General features: G+C 29.8%; 1 long non-coding RNA gene across 1 annotated transcript in view; it reads left to right on the top strand.

The window, feature by feature from the left end:
• LOC124420447 overlaps window positions 1–20546 on the top strand; it is a 65779-nt gene that overhangs the window by 9910 nt on the left and 35323 nt on the right. The window lies entirely within an intron of this gene.

The following is a 20546-nucleotide window of genomic DNA, read 5'->3' as shown; positions in this document are numbered from 1 at the left end:
TGAATTGATTTGTTGTTTAGATTGTTTGTTTTTATTTTGATTCTTTTTTCTTGTTTTCCATCGTTTATTGTTCGAGTTTTGCTAGACACGAACCCAGTATCACCCGCTATTCGTCATTTTAATTCGTAAGTCACTTTACTACTTTTAGTTGTTGTTTTTGTTGCTGTTTAAAAATAATTTGACAAAATTTCATTGTTAAAAAAAATCATACAAACATACTGTTGTTGTTTTGTTACTGTTGTCGTCGTTGAGTTAAACGATTGCTGCTGCTGGCTGGGTTGTCTGTCTGTCGTTGTTGTTGTTACTGCTGTTGATTTGTTTGCTGTTACCGGCGCTGTTTGCCTTGATCTTGGCAACATGATAACCCTAACCTTGAAAAATATTTTATTTTTGTGTTTTTTTGTATTTTCAGTGCTTTTTTATTGTTGTTGTGATGTGCTTGTTCGTCGGGCTAATATATTGTTGTTGCTTTTTAATATATTTTATTTTTATATAGATTTTGGCATATTAAATTGTTGTTTTCTGTCTTCTTGTTGTTCATCGAGAATATTAGGTGGGGGAAGCAGGAAATTCGAGGTTTTATAGTCCTGATATTTACGAGACCATACAACTAACTAAAGTTTCAAATATTTTATGAATTATATATCAAATTGAAGTATGGAATATAGACTAGAGTGTAGACTATAGACTAGACAACAGATTAGACTATTTGTTAGACTATAGACCAGAGTAAAGACTGTAGACTAAAATATAGAATAGACTAGACTATAGACTAGACTATAGACTAGACTATAGACTAGACTATAGACTAGACTAAAGACTAGACTATAGACTAGACTATAGACTAGACTAAAGACTAGACTATAGACTAGACTATAGACTAGACTATAGACTACTAGACTATAGACTAGACTATAGACTAGACTATAGACTAGACTATAGACTAGACTATAGACTAGAATATAGACTAGACTATAGACTAGACTATAGACTAGACTATAGACTAGACTATAGACTAGACTATAGACTAGACTATAGACTAGACTATAGACTAGACTATAGACTAGACTATAGACTAGACTATAGACTAAACTATAGACTAGACTATAGACTAGACTATAGACTAGACTATAGACTAGACTATAGACTAGACTATAGACTAGACTATAGACTAGTCTATAGACTAGACTATAGACTAGACTATAGACTAGTCTATAGACTAGACTATAGACTAGACTATAGACTAGACTATAGATTAGACTATAGACTAGACTATTGCCTAGACTATAGACTAGACTATAGACTATACTATAGACTAGACTATAGACTAGACTATAGAGTATATAGTCTAGTCAACAGTCTAGATTAGACTATAGACTACACAATAGACTAGACTATAGACTGGACTGAAGACTAGCATTTAAGCTATAGACTGGACTATAGAATGGACTATAAACTAAACTATAGGCTAGACTATATATTAGACTATAGACTATATTAAATCATATATTTTTTATCACTGGAAGAATTCAACTTTTCCCAGTCTCAATGTATCCATCTCTCTAAAACAGGGGTTTCTTTATACATCATCAAACTAAAGCTAAATTGAATGCTGTTTGTTAAATGTTTTTTTTTTATTCAACTTTGAAGAATATTTAAACAAAATTCATATGATTTGAAGCGAAAAAAATAAAGGTGTCTGGAAAATTAATTTAAAATTCTATAAAGCAATTGATAAAAAAAACAGCAGCAACAATAAAACCAGTAAAATATAAATAATATTTAAGTACAATTTAATAGACGACAACAAACACAAACAATAAAAAAAAATACTTGGAGACTTTACTCTTTAAGTAATGGTCCGTTTTACTTCCAGTTTTTTTGTATTTTTTTATGTTTAAAAGCCAGTCAAACAAACACTGCGTCCTTCTGTCTGCTTCTAAGGTGTTTCATTAAACGTGATAATAAACTTCTCAATGTAGATTCAATTTTGTTTTCAAGAGTTTATGGTCAAGGCTGTGACTCATTATCATTTGATTTTAGGCATCAAACATATTAAATTAAATTAAAACAAAACACAAATTGTCTTTCCGTTTAAACAAGATCTTATTTTTTTAAGAGAACATATGTTTAATTTTAAATTAGTTTTTCATTGTTTATTTTGTTAATTTTAGACAAAAAATTCTGTAGGCCTTTTAAAAACTAATACTTTTTACCTTCAAATACTGATCTAAACTGTATGTTACATTAACCTTTGTTTAACTCTATAGCAGAGATCAACGACGTTTTGTGTGACGTTTTTTTTTAAAGTCAAGCCCACTTCTTTTCTTACCTACTCAGTTTAACCTTTAGTTAATTTTAAAAATATGTTTATATTTTTAGTTTTAAAATTTGTATGTCTGTCTGTGTGCGCGTGCATATGTGTTTAATTCTTGTAGTTATTAATTTATTAAATTAACACTTGTCTAAGTTTTAATAAACGTGCTGCTTAAAATATAAAAAAATATATCTTTTAATTTCATGTCTAAAATTTTAAATAAGGAAGCTTACTTTAAAAACAAAAACAAGGTTTTTAAACCCACCAAAAAATTTAACACACAACTGACCCTCATTCGTTTAGAACTTGACTAAATAGTTGTTGGTTAAAGAACTTTAATGACATTTAAATGTTAGAAATAAAACAAACGAATTTATGTTTGTTTGACGTCCCTGAGATTAGGTTTAATAATAAAAAAAATTATTAAAGGAAGGCGACAGCTTTATAATGAACTAATAAAAAAGGTTATTGACAACATTTTTAAAGTGATCTATTAATAGATAATATTTTTTGTTATAGAAATTAAGATTAGTGATCTTTGTCTAATAGTATTTTCAATAGAAAATGTATTCACTATATTCTGTAGAAATTTTTCAAAAGTGATCGTTTACAATTGAAAAGTGATCTTTGACAATTTTCTAACGAAAAGTTTGATCAGTGATCTATAGAATTTATACTACAAAATATACCCAGACTACAGACTTAACAATTGTTCAGATTATTTTCTAGACTAGACCATAGTCTTGAATATAAACAAGATTTTATATAAATATTGACCAGATTACAGTCCAGAATATAGATCAGATTACAGTCTAAACTATAGACTCGACTATGAATATTAGTCCAGAACATTTAGATCAGTGATATTTAACAGTTTTATATAGAAAATGTTGATCACTAAACGAACATTCATAATTTTTACAAAAAAAAGTCGATAGTAAATAATGATCACTGATCTGTCTGTAGAAAAGGTGATCACCGATCACAATTTTCTAAATAAAACTTTTTTATTAGTGATCTATCACAATCTTCTATAGAACATTTTGATCAGTGATTTATCACAATTTCTGTAAGAAAATTTGTATTACTTATCTATCACAATCTTCTATAAATCATTTTGATCATTGATCTATCACAATCTTCTAGAAAACATTTTGATAGGTGATCTATCATAATTTACGTAAGAAAATTTTTATCACTGATCTATCACAATCCTCTATAGAACATTTTGATCAGTGATCTATCACAATCTTCTATAGATCATTTTGATCGCGGATCTATCACAATCTTCTATAGAACATTTTGATTACTGATCTATTATCCTTTATAGAACATTTTAATCAGTGATCTATAACAATTTGTGATCACTGATCTATCACAATTTTTAATCATTGATCTATCACATTTTTTTTATAGAATATTTTGATCACTGATCTATAAAAATTGTTGATCACTGATCTATCAAAATTGTTGATTACTGATCTATAGAAATTGTTGATCACTGATCATTTATCATAATTTTCTATTGTACATTTTTATCATTGATCATTATCATTATTTTTATAGTAAATTTTGATCACTAATAGTTTTCCATAAGAAATCTTTATAGCCTTCTTTAGAAAATTTTGATCACTGATCTATCATAAAAACTTAGTATAAAAATTAGTGATCTATCGTCATAACATTTCATAGAAAATTTTGATCACTGATCTATCAAAATTGTTGATTACTGATCTATAGAAATTGTGGATCACTGATCAATTATAATAATTTTCTATTGTAAATTTTGATCATTGATCTGTCATCATTATTTTTTATAGTAAATTTTGATCACTAATCTATTACCTTAATTTTCTATAGAAAAATTTGATCACTGATCATGGTTGATCATTAGTGATCTATCATAGTTTTCTATAGGTTGTTTTAAAATATTCATTATTAAAGACATCTCTAATGATCGTTAATTTGAAAAACATTCTCTGGTGATCGCAAGTGATGTTACGCTTATAAAATTTACTAAGGAAAAGTGATCCATAATGATATTTTAATAAAAATTTTTATAAAATTCAATTAAATAGTTAAATTTTTTATAGAAAATTTTGATCAGTGATCTTTCATTACAATTTTCTAATGAAAGTTATAGAAAATTTTGATCACTGATCTATCATAAAAACTTTGTATAAGCAATTTTGATCAGTGATTTATCATGTTAGTATTTTAGAGAAAATTTTGATTAGTTGTCTTAAAATATTTGTAATGAAAAACATCACTAGTGATCGTTAATTTGAAGAAAATTCTCTGGTGATCACAAGTGATGTTACGCTTGTAAAACTTTCTAAAGAAAAGTGATCGATAATGAAATTTTAATAAAAATTTTTATAAAAATCAATTAAATAGATAAATTTTTTATAGAAAATTTTGATCAGTGATCTTTCATTACAACTTTCCATTGAAAGTTTTGATGTTAAAAACAGTGATCGTGATATATTTTATAAAGAAGACATCTCTAGTGATTGTTTATATAAAGAAAATTCTATGGTGATAGCAATTGATCTGATAAATTAAGTGATCACTGATGAGCTTTTAATAAAATAAAATTTATTTTAAAAGTGATCTTTTAAAACAAATAATTGAACATTTTCCGTTATTTAAAATATTCTAGAAACATTTTAGATCAACTGCGAAATCTTGAAATCTCTAAATTTTAAAATTCATTAAAATTTGCAAATTCATATAAAAACAACTATAAATGAATAACATTTCCGTTTTAAGACCTTTAAACCATTTTCAATTTCAAACAATTTGACCTTTTTGACTTAATTCTCGAAAGAGAAACGAAATGAACTTGAAATTTGAAATCAAATTTAAATTCTGTTTCTTTTTGTTTTTTTTTGTCTTAAATGACTTTAATTAAAAACACCCAAAAGAAATACAGACACACACATATAGCGCGAAATTCAAAAATTCACAAACAAATTGTCGAATTAATACATGTACATTAAAACAGCACTTGATATCCTTCACACATATTTAATTGCAATTCATTCAGTTTAGGTTCAGTTTTCAATTCAATAAAAACGAAAATATCGTTAAACAAAATGTTTTGTATGAATAAATTTTGTTTAAATGCACAAAAAGAAATCAATGTGAAATAATCAAAAAAAAAAACTATACAAATTGAAATTTAAATTTGCACAACCGTTATAGATTTTTATAGTTGCTTCTGCTATTGGATCAACTTTCATAGATTGACATGAGAACGAACTTCCTCAAACAAATAGAAACAACAGAAAACGGAATTAAACGAATTGATCGGCAAAAACGACAAAAAAAAAAACTCACACAAATAAAGTTTATTTGACATTCATGGTGAACCGATAAACAAAACTCAAAAAAAAAAGTCTAAAACTTTAAATAAACTTCCTTAAAACTCAAAAATTCATCAATTAATCTTAAAAAAAAAACAAAAAAAAACGCACATAAGCCCACAAAAGATGTTAAAATTATTCATCTTTTAAGACAACGCTAACGACACATCTTAAAGAAAGAGATAAAGTCCAACAGCAGATTGAAAAATGACAAAAAAAGCACACACGACCATTATAATTATAAATTTAATACAGTTTCAAAAACATATGATTAATTAATAAAAATTTTGTACGTTTTTAGCAAAACAAAATAGATAAAACTTATAAAGATAAATCCATAATAGATATAACTGCAAAATTTGCTTATGTTTGTTTAAGTTTTAAAATAAATTAATCTTTATCAGTTATTTTGTATTCAGTAAACGTGTTTTCATTATGCAGCTCATTGTTTTAAATAACGGTAAATGTTGTAAAATTAAGCAAAAAAACGAAAAACAAAAACTCTATATCGATCAAATTTTTATGAAAAAAAATTTCAAGTAAAAAGCAAAATTATTTTTTATAGAAAGTTATCTTAGGAGAAGATCACGTATGATCACGATTTTATAGAAAGTTTCATAAGAGAAAGATTGCTAACCATCACCTTTCAAGAGATCGTTTTTGATCTCTAAAGCTTAGACTATTAACCACATTATAGTCTTGCATTTTACCTAGAATATAGTGCAGACTATATATTAGATTTTAATGCCGACTAAAGAATACTCTATAGTCCAGACTTAAAACTAAACTATCTTTCTGACTGCGGACATTGTTATTGTCCAGACTATAGCCAAAACTGGACAATGGTCCATACTAACGAGTCGAATATAGTCCAGACTATAAACTAAGCTCCAGACTATAGCATAACATCCAGACTATAGCCTAAACTATAGTACAGACTATAAACTAAACTTTAGGCCAGACTATAGGACAGATTATAGACCAGACAATAGATTAGACTATAAACCAGAATTTTGACAATACTATAGATCAGACGATAGACTAGATTGTATACCAGACTGTAGACCAGACTATAGACTATAGATTAGTCTATAAACTAGACTATACACCATATTATGGATTAGACTACAAACTAGACTAAAGACAAGATTGTAGACCGACTATAGACTAGACTATAAACTTGGCTATAGCCCAGCTTATAGAGCAGACTATCGATTAGACTATAGATCAGACAATAGACTAGATTGTAGACTATAGACCAAAATATAGACTAGACCATAAACCAGACTATAGACTAGATTGTAGACCAGATTATAGAGCTGAATATAGACTAGACTATAGATAGGTCTATAAACTAGATTTTAAACCAGACTATAGGCTAGATTGTAGCCCATACTATATACTAGACTATATGTTAGACTATAAATTAGACCATACACAATATTGTGGATTATACTACAAACTAGATTAAAGACTAGACTATAGACCGGACTGGTGACTACTCTATAGACTATATACGAGAATATACTTAGACTAGACTATAGATTATACTTTCGACACTTGACTTTTGACTAGATTTTAGACTTAACTTTAGTCGCGACTATAGCATAAACTATAGAGTAGATTACAGACTAGATGATAAACTAGATAATAGACTATAGACTTGACCATAGACTAGACTATAGACTTGACTTTAGTCAAGTCTAGACTTGACTATAGGCTAGATTATAGACTAGACTATACTGTAAAATACACTAGACTAGACCGTAGACTGGACAGTAGACTACAGACTAGACTATAAACTAGTCTATATAGTCGAGACTAGACTTTAGACTAGAATTTAGACTAGACTATAGATTAGACTATAGACTAGACTAAAGACTAGACTACACTATAGACCACATTATAGACTAGACAATAGACTAGGCAATAGACTAGACAATAGACTCGACTGTAGGCTATATACTAGACTATAGACTAGTCTATAAACTAGACTATAGACTAGGCTATAGACTTGACTATAGACTTGACTATAGACTAGATTATAGACTAAATTATAGACTAGACTATAGACTAGACTATAAACTAGACTATAGACTAGACTATAGACTTGACTATAGACTAAACTATAGGCTAGACTATAGACTAGACTATAAACTAGAATATAGACTACATTATAGACTAGACAATAGACTAGACAATAGACTTGACTGTAGACTGGACTGTAAACCATATACTGGACTATAGACTAGTCTATAAACTAGACTGGACTATAGACCAGACGATAGACTAGACTATAGACTTGACTATAGACTTGACTATAAACTAAATTATGGACTAGACTTTAGACTAGACTATAAACTAGACTATAGACTAGACTATAGACTTGACTATAGACTTAACTATAGACTTGACTATAGACTTGACTATAGACTAGGCTATAGACTAGACTATAGACTAGACTATAAACTAGACTATAAACTAGACTATGGCCTTGGCAATAGACTAGACTTTAGACTTAACTATAGACTTGACTATAGACTAGACTATAGACTAGTCTATAAACTAGGCTATAGACTAGGCTGTAGACTAGACTATGGACTAGACTATAGACTAGACTATGGACTAGACTATAGACTAGACCATATACTAGACTATAGATTAGACTAAACTATAGACTAGGTTTATTTAGTCTTCAGTACTTTTGCTCTATATATCTTCATTATTTGTTTCAAGAGTGATTACTGTAGTTGCTTCAAATTATAAAAAATTAATTAATTTGTTAATATCCTTAACCTTTATGAACTGTTTAATATGTTTGAAAATATGTGCCATAGCAACTACAACTACCAGCAGCATTAGCTGCTGTTTGTTTTCAACAATTGTGGCAGTTATTGTTATTGGTCTAACAATTATTTTTTAATAACCTCTCATTATTTACTTGCAAATTTTTAAAGTCAAAATACTAATCAATAAAAATAAATTTGTTTAAACAAAAAAAAAAAAAAAATAACTTAACAGAGGTCACTTAAGTTTAAATACCAAAAATTGTATTTAAACGATATTTGTTTAACACATTTATACTCAAATAAAGACATAAATAAATCACCTAGAGTAAATATTACGCACGTCGTATGTGTCTGTCTGTCCGTCTACATACATCTATCGATGCTTTTTTTCTATGAGTAGTTTTCAAAAACATTGATTTTCAATGAAATAGAAATCAACAACAATGAGACAACAAACTTTAAAAAAATATAAAATTGAAAAAAAAGTTTCGTTTTTTTTTTTCAAACTTTATTGGTGGGCGAAACCTTCAAAATGTGTAAAATATTTATTTATTGTACTCATTCGTATACGGTCATGATATTTGATTTAGTTTTATCATTTCGGATTTATTTTATTTTTTTTAAATTTTTTAGCTTCGGTTTGTACCTTGAATTTAACAAATATCAGGGATGTTTAAATAAAATTTCAAATGTTTTCACTATTTACTATGGATTTATTCTTTAATCTCTATGAAAAAATCTCTAAAAGCCCTTTAATTTGTCTGTCGCCTGTTAGTCTTGTTATAGTTTTGGAATGTTGTTGGAGGAAATGTTTAAAAAGAAACACATAAACAACAATGAAATTTGCCTGTTGGTTGTTACAATCTGTTGTTGTATTTATTTTCTTAATTTTTTTGAATTTTTTGTATACTTGACCTAGTTTTTTTTTGAAATTATTTTTAGGAGGAAGAGAAGAAAAAAACGTTTCATTTCGTTTAAAATAAGTTTTTTTCTTGTACTTACAGTCTGTATATTATGATTATTTTTTTGTTTTATTGTTGAAACTTTGGTGACCTTTTTTGTTAATGTAGTTGTTGTTGCTGTTGTTATTGTTGTTTTCGTATATTTCGGAGTTTGTTGAGACGTTTTTTGGTCCGTCTGACGACAGCCTTTTATGTCTTTGTTGTGAATATGTGATCGTTTTCACATTGAAATTAAGATCATAAACCATTTATGTTTAACAATTTATAAGGTACAGTGGTTTTAACAATTCAAAATTACAATAAATTTTCTTAAATCAACAAAGATCAAATGCAAGAATAAGTCTATATAGAATACTTATCTTATTGCCAACAACTAATCACTTCTAGCAAGTGATAACACGATCATTATAGTGATAACACGGTATTAGACTAGACTACAGTTTAGTCTGTAGCTTAGTCTATATTCTGGTATATAGCTCGGACTATATTCCTTACTATATTCTAGACTATATTTCCTTTTTGTTGTCCAATCTATAGTCTAGTCTATAGTCAAGTATAAAGTCTAGTCTATAGCCTTGTCTATAGTCTACTTTATAGTCTAGTCTATAGTCTTTAGTTGTCTATAGTCTAGCCTATAGTTTAGCCTATAGTTTAGTCTGTAGTCTAGTCTATAGTCTAGTCTATAGTCTAGTCTATAGTCTAGTCTATAGTCTAGTCTATAGTCTAGTCTATAGTCTAGTCTATAGTCTAGTCTATAGTCTAGTCTATAGTCTAGTCTATAGTCTAGTCTATAGTCTAGTCTATAGTCTAGTCTATAGTCTAGTCTATAGTCTAGTCTATAGTCTAGTCTATAGTCTAGTCTATAGTCTAGTCTATAGTCTAGTCTATAGTCTAGTCTATAGTCTAGTCTATAGTCTAGTCTATAGTCTAGTCTATAGTCTAGTCTATAGTCTAGTCTATAGTCTAGTCTATAGTCTAGTCTATAGTCTAGTCTATAGTCTAGTCTATAGTCTAGTCTATAGTCTAGTCTATAGTCTAGTCTATAGTCTAGTCTATAGTCTAGTCTATAGTCTAGTCTATAGTCTAGTCTATAGTCTAGTCTATAGTCTAGTCTATAGTCTAGTCTATAGTCTAGTCTATAGTCTAGTCTATAGTCTAGTCTATAGTCTAGTCTATAGTCTAGTCTATAGTCTAGTCTATAGTCTAGTCTATAGTCTAGTCTATAGTCTAGTCTATAGTCTAGTCTATAGTCTAGTCTATAGTCTAGTCTATAGTCTAGTCTATAGTCTAGTCTATAGTCTAGTCTATAGTCTAGTCTATAGTCTAGTCTATAGTCTAGTCTATAGTCTAGTCTATAGTCTCTAGTCTATAGTCTAGTCTATAGTCTAGTCTATAGTCTAGTCTATAGTCTAGTCTATAGTCTAGTCTATAGTCTAGTCTATAGTCTAGTCTATAGTCTAGTCTATAGTCTAGTCTATAGTCTAGTCTATAGTCTAGTCTATAGTCTAGTCTATAGTCTAGTCTATAGTCTAGTCTATAGTCTAGTCTATAGTCTAGTCTATAGTCTAGTCTATAGTCTAGTCTATAGTCTAGTCTATAGTCTAGTCTATAGTCTAGTCTATAGTCTAGTCTATAGTCTAGTCTATAGTCTAGTCTATAGTCTAGTCTATAGTCTAGTCTATAGTCTAGTCTATAGTCTAGTCTATAGTCTAGTCTATAGTCTAGTCTATAGTCTAGTCTATAGTCTAGTCTATAGTCTAGTCTATAGTCTAGTCTATAGTCTAGTCTATAGTCTAGTCTATAGTCTAGTCTATAGTCTAGTCTATAGTCTAGTCTATAGTCTAGTCTATAGTCTAGTCTATAGTCTAGTCTATAGTCTAGTCTATAGTCTAGTCTATAGTCTAGTCTATAGTCTAGTCTATAGTCTAGTCTATAGTCTAGTCTATAGTCTAGTCTATAGTCTAGTCTATAGTCTAGTCTATAGTCTAGTCTATAGTCTAGTCTATAGTCTAGTCTATAGTCTAGTCTATAGTCTAGTCTATAGTCTAGTCTATAGTCTAGTCTATAGTCTAGTCTATAGTCTAGTCTATAGTCTAGTCTATAGTCTAGTCTATAGTCTAGTCTATAGTCTAGTCTATAGTCTAGTCTATAGTCTAGTCTATAGTCTAGTCTATAGTCTAGTCTATAGTCTAGTCTATAGTCTAGTCTATAGTCTAGTCTATAGTCTAGTCTATAGTCTAGTCTATAGTCTAGTCTATAGTCTAGTCTATAGTCTGGTCTATAGTCTAGTCTATAGTCTAGTCTATAGTCTAGTCTATAGTCTAGTCTATAGTCTAGTCTATAGTCTAATCTATAGTCTAGTCTATAGGCTAGTCTACTTTATAGACCGGTCTAGTCTATAGTCTAGTCTGGACTATAGTCTGGTCTAGTCTATAGTCGAGTCTTTAGTCTAGTCTATAGTGTTGTCTATAGTCTAGTCTATAGTGTTGTCTATAGTCTAGTCTATAGTATAGTCTGGTCTATAGTCTAGTCTATAGTCTAGTCTATAGTTTTGTATATAGTCTAGTCTATAATCTAGTACATACTCTAGTCTATAGTCTAGTCCATAGTTTTGTCTATAGTCTATTCTATAATCTAGTACATACTCTAGTCTATATTCTAGTCTATAGGCAAATATAGTTTATAGTCTAGTCTATATTCTGGTTTATAGTCTAGTCTATATAGTCTCTAGTCTCGCCTAGTCTAGCGCCCATTCATTGTTCTGATCTGTACTCTAGTTTGTATTCTGTTGAATACTCGGTTCTAGCCGTTTTAGATACCTTTCCATACCACTGTACCGATTCTTTTCGACAAACTCTGTTCATGTTTCTTTATTTTCTTGCTCTGGAATATCGCTTAAAGTAGACAAATAAACCATTCAAGGGAATTATAATTCACCAACGTAAAGAAACAAAACATAATTTGATTATTTATGATCACACAATTTTACTCACTCACAGACTAAGTGACGGACTGAAAGCATGAATGAATGAATGATTCAATATTTGTATTTAGAGTCGACAATTTTAGAGTGCGTTTGTGTGTATATGACTTAATGTTTTCCATTGTACTTAATCCTTTAGCAGTTTTAAAGGTTTCTTACGGATATGAAGGTTAAATACCCATACTCCAAGATGATGATGTTGGTGATGAGTTTTTGTGGTTTCTAAAGGAATTAAAAATCTTATTATTGAAGTGAATCAAAAAGAAATATTTAAATGAATCATGACATAAATGTGAGAATATTTTATTGTGTATGGATGAAAAAAAAATAAATGAAGAAATTTTAAGTCCTTGAATATTCCTGCAGCAATTTGCCTTGAATAATTTCTTTTATGATCAGTTAGTTAGTTTAATGAACTATTTGCATTATTTAGCTTGAAAGCAGCGTATAAACGCTTAAGTACTTTTCAAGTGACAATGAATCAATGATTCAATTAATGCCAAAGCAAGCAGTCAGTCTTAAAGTCTGGCGGTTGTTTTTAAAATGTTTTTTCTTTTTTTTTGTTTTCTTTGGATTTAATTAATGCCAAAGAAAAACTACATTAAAACGGAAATCTTGAACTTTACTGCAAATACCATTTACTCTGCCATCGGTCTATGTAGTAAATTAAAGCTCAGGGTCTTTTATTGTCGTAATCGCTTTATTAAAATGCCCTGCTTTTAAGAACAAATAATAAGAAAAAGGGCACAGATTGCAACACCAGTAAAAGGGCACCTACACAGTCATCTTCAATCTTTCTTCCTTTGCTGCAGCTTTCTTTCCTTTGTAATGCAACCAATGCAGCGGCATGCTGCACATACTACATTTAAATGAATGCCTCCGCAAATAAAAAATTTAGTCACAGGAAATGCTTAAGAATCTCAGTGTGTCTCTTGCATTTTGTTCTTCTTTCAAAAAAAAAAAAAAAAACACACACAAATATCCAGACATTAACTGACCTTGAGTGTGTTACTTGACTCTTTTATATCTCGTCTATAGCTGATGATGATGATGCCTCCTCTGATGCTAATTCTGAATTTTTATTTGTATGACTGCTATGGGAGAATAATAACTAAATGCAGCTGAAGTTATTGCTGTGGCAAGAACATTTTTTATTATAATTTTGATTTTTTCTCCTTTAACCAGCCATGGTCAAAGTTTATTGTCGTTTTCATGTGAAGACAAAAAAAAGTTGTATGTTAATTTACGGGAATTTAATAATGAGTTGAAGGAGTTTTCTTTGTTGTCGTTTTTGTAAAGATCACAGATTTTTTTCTTAGATTCTAAGGTTAAAGTTTAAATAAGTTAAGCTATGTTGCAACAAGTTAAAACGGAAAATTGTTGTATATTGTAGACCCAATGATGTTTTATACAGACTAAACATCAATTATTTATCAATCTATAGTCTAGTCTTTAGATCAGTTCTATAGTCTGCACAGTCTACAGTTAAGACTATAGATTAGTCAAAAATCTATAGATTTGTCTACAGATCTACAGTACTGATCATCGATAAGTCGCTAATCCAGATTATTAACAAGTCTATAGCTGATCAATAGTAAAAACTAGATCAGTATTTAGTAAAAACTATAATCAGCCTAGTCTTAACTAAAGATCAGTCAATATTATAAACTATAGATCTGTCAATAGTCCAGACTATGGATCTGTCTATAGTCTAGACTATAGATCTGTCTATAGTCTAGACTATAGATTAGTCAGTATTCTAGATTATAGATCAGTCCATGGTCTAGCCTATGGGTCAGTATTTAGTAAAAACTATAATCAGCCTAGTCCTTACTAAAGATCAGTCAATATTATAAACTATAGATCTGTCAATAGTCCAGACTATGGATCTGTCTATAGTCTAGACTATAGATCTGTCTATAGTCTAGACTATAGATTAGTCAGTATTCTAGATTATAGGTCAGTCCATGGTCTAGCCTATGGGTCAGCGAAAACTAGCCCAAACTATATATCAGTCTATTGCCCAGTCTAAAGGGGAATATATAGTCCAGACTATAAACCGGACTTGACTGTAGTTCAGTTTAGAGACTTGTTCAGTTTATAGTATAGTCTAAAGTGCTGTCTATTGCTTTCAACTATAGATCAGTCCCTAGCCCAGAGTATAGATGGTCTATACACAGATTCAATCTAGGCATGTATAGTCTAGTATATAGTGCAGTCAGTGCAGACCAGTCTAAAGTTTAGCCTATGGATCAGTCTTTTTTCCAGTCCATAGATCAGTCTAATGTCTAGCCTATGGATCAGTCTAATTTTCAGCCCATAGTTCAGTCTATTGTCAAGCATTTAGATCGATATATAGCCCTGACCATAGATCAGTGTATAGTCCAAACTATAGTTCTGTCTATAGTCTATTATATAGATTGTCCATACTCTGGTCCAGTATATAGATCAACCAAAAGTCTAGTATATAGTGTGTTCTATACATCAGTCTATAGTGCAGCTTATATATCAGTCTATAGTTAAGACTTTAGTACATAGATCATAGATCACTCTATATGATCATTCCATAGATCAATCTATATTCCAGTCTTTAGTAGAGATATTGCACTCTATAGTTGTTACTATAATCTAGCCTATAGTCTTAGCCAAGCCTGCAGTACTGTCCAGCTTTCTTTGCCTATATTTCCATTATATATTCCAGTCCATATTGTATACCATACTCCAGTTCCAAAACAAAAGTCATTAACTTATAAAAGTGCTAAAAACCCCTGCGAACCACAACCCCACAATAAAATGTAAAATCGTTATGAAAAAAAGCAATCATTGACTTTTTAACAATAAATACTTTGCTGTTTATCGCCATGAACGCACTTGAACTGTCGTTTACAGTAGAAGAAAACCGCTAGAGTACAAACCACCAGCACAACCATAAACCATTTTAAAAACAGAGAATCCAAAGTATAATGGAAAAAAAGTGCAATGACAGTAAAACTGCAGCAGAACAGCAGTAGAATAACAACAACAAAAAGTACCAGCTGTATGTAAAATACAAAAGAAAAATAAATTTAAAAATAATTAAATATATTCCTAGAAACAACAAATTTTTTTCTAAGACGAAATATTTAAGTTTTTTTTTACAACAAACAATTTTTTTCTATAACAGCAGTACATTAGGTTTGACGTCAATGTCAGGGTCATAATAATAGAACATGCAGAGGAGGACTCGACAAACACTACTACAGATGTGCACTGTGTAAAGAAACTATTAATAGTTATTTTGTTGCTGTTGTTGTTATTGGGGTTTGGAGGAGGGGGTTGCATGCTTTTACACAAAACGTAATAAAACCGGCCGGCCGGCAAGTGTTAGAGCAAATGTTTTAAAGGGTTTTTAGTTTACAATTGCAAGATTTAAGAGAAATTGTGACAAAATTAAAAGAGATTTGTTAAAGTTTATGTTTTTATTACAATTACCTAAAAGCTTAGAGACTCTTAGTTCGTATGTTTTAAGTCCTTTTAAACAATTCAGCAAACTTTTATTTGAAAACACTATATATTAGACAAACCAACTAAATCCCTTAATAAAAACTTAATTCAGCAAAGAAAATTTCTTATTCAACTAAAGAAATCACACAATCTAATGCTTCAGTTTCTTTAAAACTTTAAAAAGTTTTCATTTTTAAAGTAAAAATCTAATTCAGCAAGTGTTTTCTGTAATTCAGCTAAGGATTTTTATGTAAAAATACAAATTTTATAAAAATGTTTGATGAAAGCGTAATTCAGCAAACAAATTTTCTTATTCAGCTAAAGAAATCTTTGATTCAGCTTTTTGAATTTCTTTAAAATCTCAAAATATTTAAATTTAATAAGTTTTAACTAGAAAACACAATTCAGCTAAATTTTCTTCATATTCAGCTAGCTGAATTTCACAATTAATCGAACTTGACTAAAGTTATGGCCTGAAAATTATATTCAGCTAACTTTTTCACATATTCAGCTAGCTGAATTGCAATATTTTCTATTCAGTTAAGTATTTTTTTGCTGCATACACAATTCAGCTAACTTTTCTTCACATTCAGCTAGCTGAATTACACAGTTAATCAATTTTAAATAAATTTATTGCCGAAAATTCAATTCAGCTAACTTTTTGACATATTCAGCTTGCTGAATTGCAATATTTTCTATTCAGCCAAGTATTTTTTTAGCTGTATACACAATTCAGCTAAATTTTCTTCATATTCAGCTAGCTGAATTACACAATTAATCAATTTTAGATAAATTTATTGCCGAAAAATTCAATTCAGCTAACTTTTTGACATATTCAGCTAGCTGAATTTCAGTATTTCTGTATTCAGCTAAGTATGTTTTAGCTGAATACACAATTCAGCTAGCTGAATTTTATAATTAATCAATTTTGGTTAAAATTATTACCGGAAGATACAATTCAGCTAACTTTTTGACACATTCAGCTAGCTGAATTGCAATCTTTCTGTATTCTGCAAATTTTTTTTTTTTTGTATAATTTTTCTTATTTTTTTAATACTTTTTATTTGTTAAGCTATTAAGAGAGGTTTTTGTATTACTTTTTAATAATTTCACTCTTTATATTTACGCTCTCTTTTACACTTACTCTCTCTCTCTCTCTATTAAAAAATGTACTCTTTTTTTCTACTTTTTGTTATTGTTGTTTACCTTTATATAGTAACTATATCAGTTAACCTTCACTTTGAATATAAAATGTAGAAAAAGCTTTTCTTTTTCAATAATGAAGGTCACCGTACCTTCCCTCCCCCTTCCTTTATGCCCCATCTTTGCCTGCTTAACACATGCATTCTTGTAGTTTTTGTTAGTTTTCCTTCCATGTATAGTAGTTCATAGAACAAAGTTTGACGTACTTCTAACACTTACTCACTACCCATCGACCTTTGATTACCCTGTAATCACATAAACACAAACTTAAATATATAATCGTGGAATAGTCCCTCCATAAACCGGTGTTTTTCAAAAGCTTTTTCCTAGAGAGTATTCAAGTTCTTGGTCATAAATACATTTATTCAACAACAAACTATTAGATGAACTACTCTGACTTAAGTTCATGTTCAGGGTTTATCATTCACCTCCTTAGCCTTTGTAGTAGTGTGGTATTATTGTTGCATTTGTTAGCCCCCAAATAATCAAGCATCTGTACATATACCGGCTTTAGATGACCTTGTCATTTACATTGTTTTTCTTTTTTCTCTATTTTTTCTTTATTCTATTTATTTTCAAATTAATTTCTAGGTAAAAATATTAAAAGGGTGTTTGTTGTGTTTAATGTTAAACCCTTTTAACAATTTCAAAATGCTTTTCTTAGACCTTGATAAAAGCCTCCTTTCCTTTTTTCCTTTATCCTTACAATTCTATAAATTTCTTTATCCTGTTGACTAAATAAAATATTTTACTGTTGCCAATTGTTGTTTGTTATTTTTTATCCTTTTTTTTATTTCTTTAGAATCCTTTCTTTAGAAAGCTTGTTGGTTGTAATTCACCATTTGCCTCAAGGTCCTTGTGGTGTGTGTTTGTTAATAATCTGTTGTTATTGAAAAATTATCTTCTTTTCTATCAAATTATATGAAAAAGCAAATTTTGTTTCTTTTTCTAATAACATTCATTAGTAAAGTCAGTAAAGAAAATTTTGTGAAGAACTCTCGTACTTGAAAGCAATAATAGGGATTAATAAATTGTATATAAAGCAATCAATGTTTGCAAAGGTCCTTGCAAGGAGAAACTTTTTTATATATATTTATAGATAGATAGATAGATAGATAGATAGATAGATAGATAGATAGATAGATAGATAGATAGATAGATAGATAGATAGATATTTTAGATAGAAAGATGGATAGATAGATAGATAGATAGATAGATAGATAGATAGATAGATAGATAGATAGATAGATAGATAGATAGATAGATAGATAGATAGATAGATAGATAGATAGATAGATAGTTACATAGTTACATAGATTGGTTAGTTAGTTGCATTTGTGGGGAGAAGTGAACTGACGACTTTCGGACTTAAGAATAGAATGCGTCTTACGTCCTTTAATTAGGGCAGAATCGTGTGCTCCTCTATCACAATCTTTCATGGACTGACAGGCTAACCATAGTTGTCTTTCTGGTGATTGATCTGTAATCCCTTTTCCCAAAATCATCTTCTTTAAATAAAAATGGCACCTCTGATGGTACCCCCAACTTAGTGGATTCTGTTATAGTGGCAGTTCTCTAATACCGCTCTTAATTGAAATTTAAATCGAAATCGCCTTCTTGGAATATACATATACATATAATTAAAACAGTTTTGATATAAAACCCATACATTTACTCCGTTACAACCAGAATCCGCCAGCTTGCTATTCCTAAGAAATAATTCCAATAATACAAAAGTCAACTTAAATGTCAGCATCTACGCAAATTCTTAGTATTTTGAACATTATGGAGACACGTGTCCCAAAGTAAATCTCAAATTAACTTTGGACAACAAAAAAAGGTTTCCAAACTACCACCACCTAACTCCTACACACAAGCTTGCTACTTATTTGTATACAAGAAGTGAAAGAACTACAACAATTTAACCCACGAATGACGCGTAAGCATCAATGTCCTTTTGTTGACCTTTAACTTCAACCAAAAAAAAAATCTAAAAAAAAAAAACAAAATTTAAGAAGAATATTTATTTGGGAATAAAGACAAAAGGAAGGGAAGATGCGAATAAATGAATGTGTATATACACCTATTAGGGAGTAGAATCATAAAAACCAACAGTAATAACAATAAGAAAACAGCTTCAAATTGAAGAAAATGCAAAAAAAAATCAATTGTTTGAACGAATATTGTACCTTAATGATAAGACGAAAGGAATAAAAGAACAAAATGAATAAAATATATAACAACAACAACAACAACAACAAAAAATCAAATCAAAAACACGCGCTGAATATTTTTCTACACAACCAACATCTGGCTAAACATACAGCATCCTTTAAATTCCTTTACCTAAAGAGGGAAGACAGAGGCCAGGGGAGTAGCTTTAAGCTAAAGTAAGAAAAACTTAAGCAGAAAAGGTGAGGTTAGGTAGGCTTTATATTTTGAAGCTCAAGGTTAAATCCCAGAGTAGAAAAAAAGAGAATGTCGCTACATTATACAAGATTTAATACAACAGCAGTAAATAAAACACACAGACGCACACACAAATACAATGAGAAAGGTCCTTTCAACAAGGAGTATTTTTAAGGAGAAGAAGATGAAAGCCCATTCCTAAAACAACATGAAAGCAACAAGATTATATTAAGGCACAAACCTCCCCCATTTCCTTTATATTTTTTGAAGGAGAAACGAGGATAACAACAACAATAACATGTGTCAAAATCAGCATTAACAAAATATATATAGAAAAATAACAACAACAATATCAGCAGCCTTCAGCCACCGTAACCTTGAACTTCAACTAGAGTAAAAAAAGCTCTAAAGCACTAAAGGTTCACGGCGCAATTTTCACACCAACAGCGGCAACAAAAGCTACAATTATAGGGGTTTGGGTATGAAGCTTCTCCAAACTCAAGAGCGTAAAATTGTAAGTTAAGAGTAAGTGTTAGGCAAAGAGAGTGAGAGATAGAGAAAGCAGTGGTAGTTTTGTGAAAAAGCGTTAAAGTGCGGCAAGTGTAACTGTTTATTAACAACTAAAAGTAATTTACTTGCCACGCGTTTTTGTTATAAAATTTAACCTTGCCAGGTTAAAATTTTTATCAAATGAGAGAGAAGGAGAGAGAGAGTGTGTGGATAATAAGACCTTGAGGAAGGAAATATAATTTGGAAAAGGTATAGGAAAAAGAAGCGTCTACTTGATAATTTTAGGAATTTGCTGCTTCATATAAGAATTGAAGAGAATGTCCTTATAGGAGATTTTGGCTTGAAACCCGTTTGGGGAGTAAATGTTGCAACTGTAATAAAGGTCCAGGGTTCGAATCCGACCAGCGATCAGCAACTAACTACCTATATATCTATCTATCTATCTATCTATCTATCTATCTATCTATCTATCTATCTATCTATCTATCTATCTATCTATCTATCTATCTATCTATCTATCTA

This window comes from Lucilia cuprina, chromosome 5 (genome assembly GCF_022045245.1).
Source record: "Lucilia cuprina isolate Lc7/37 chromosome 5, ASM2204524v1, whole genome shotgun sequence".
Lineage (NCBI taxonomy): Eukaryota > Metazoa > Arthropoda > Insecta > Diptera > Calliphoridae > Lucilia > Lucilia cuprina.
This window is presented reverse-complemented; position numbering and strand designations above follow the sequence as displayed.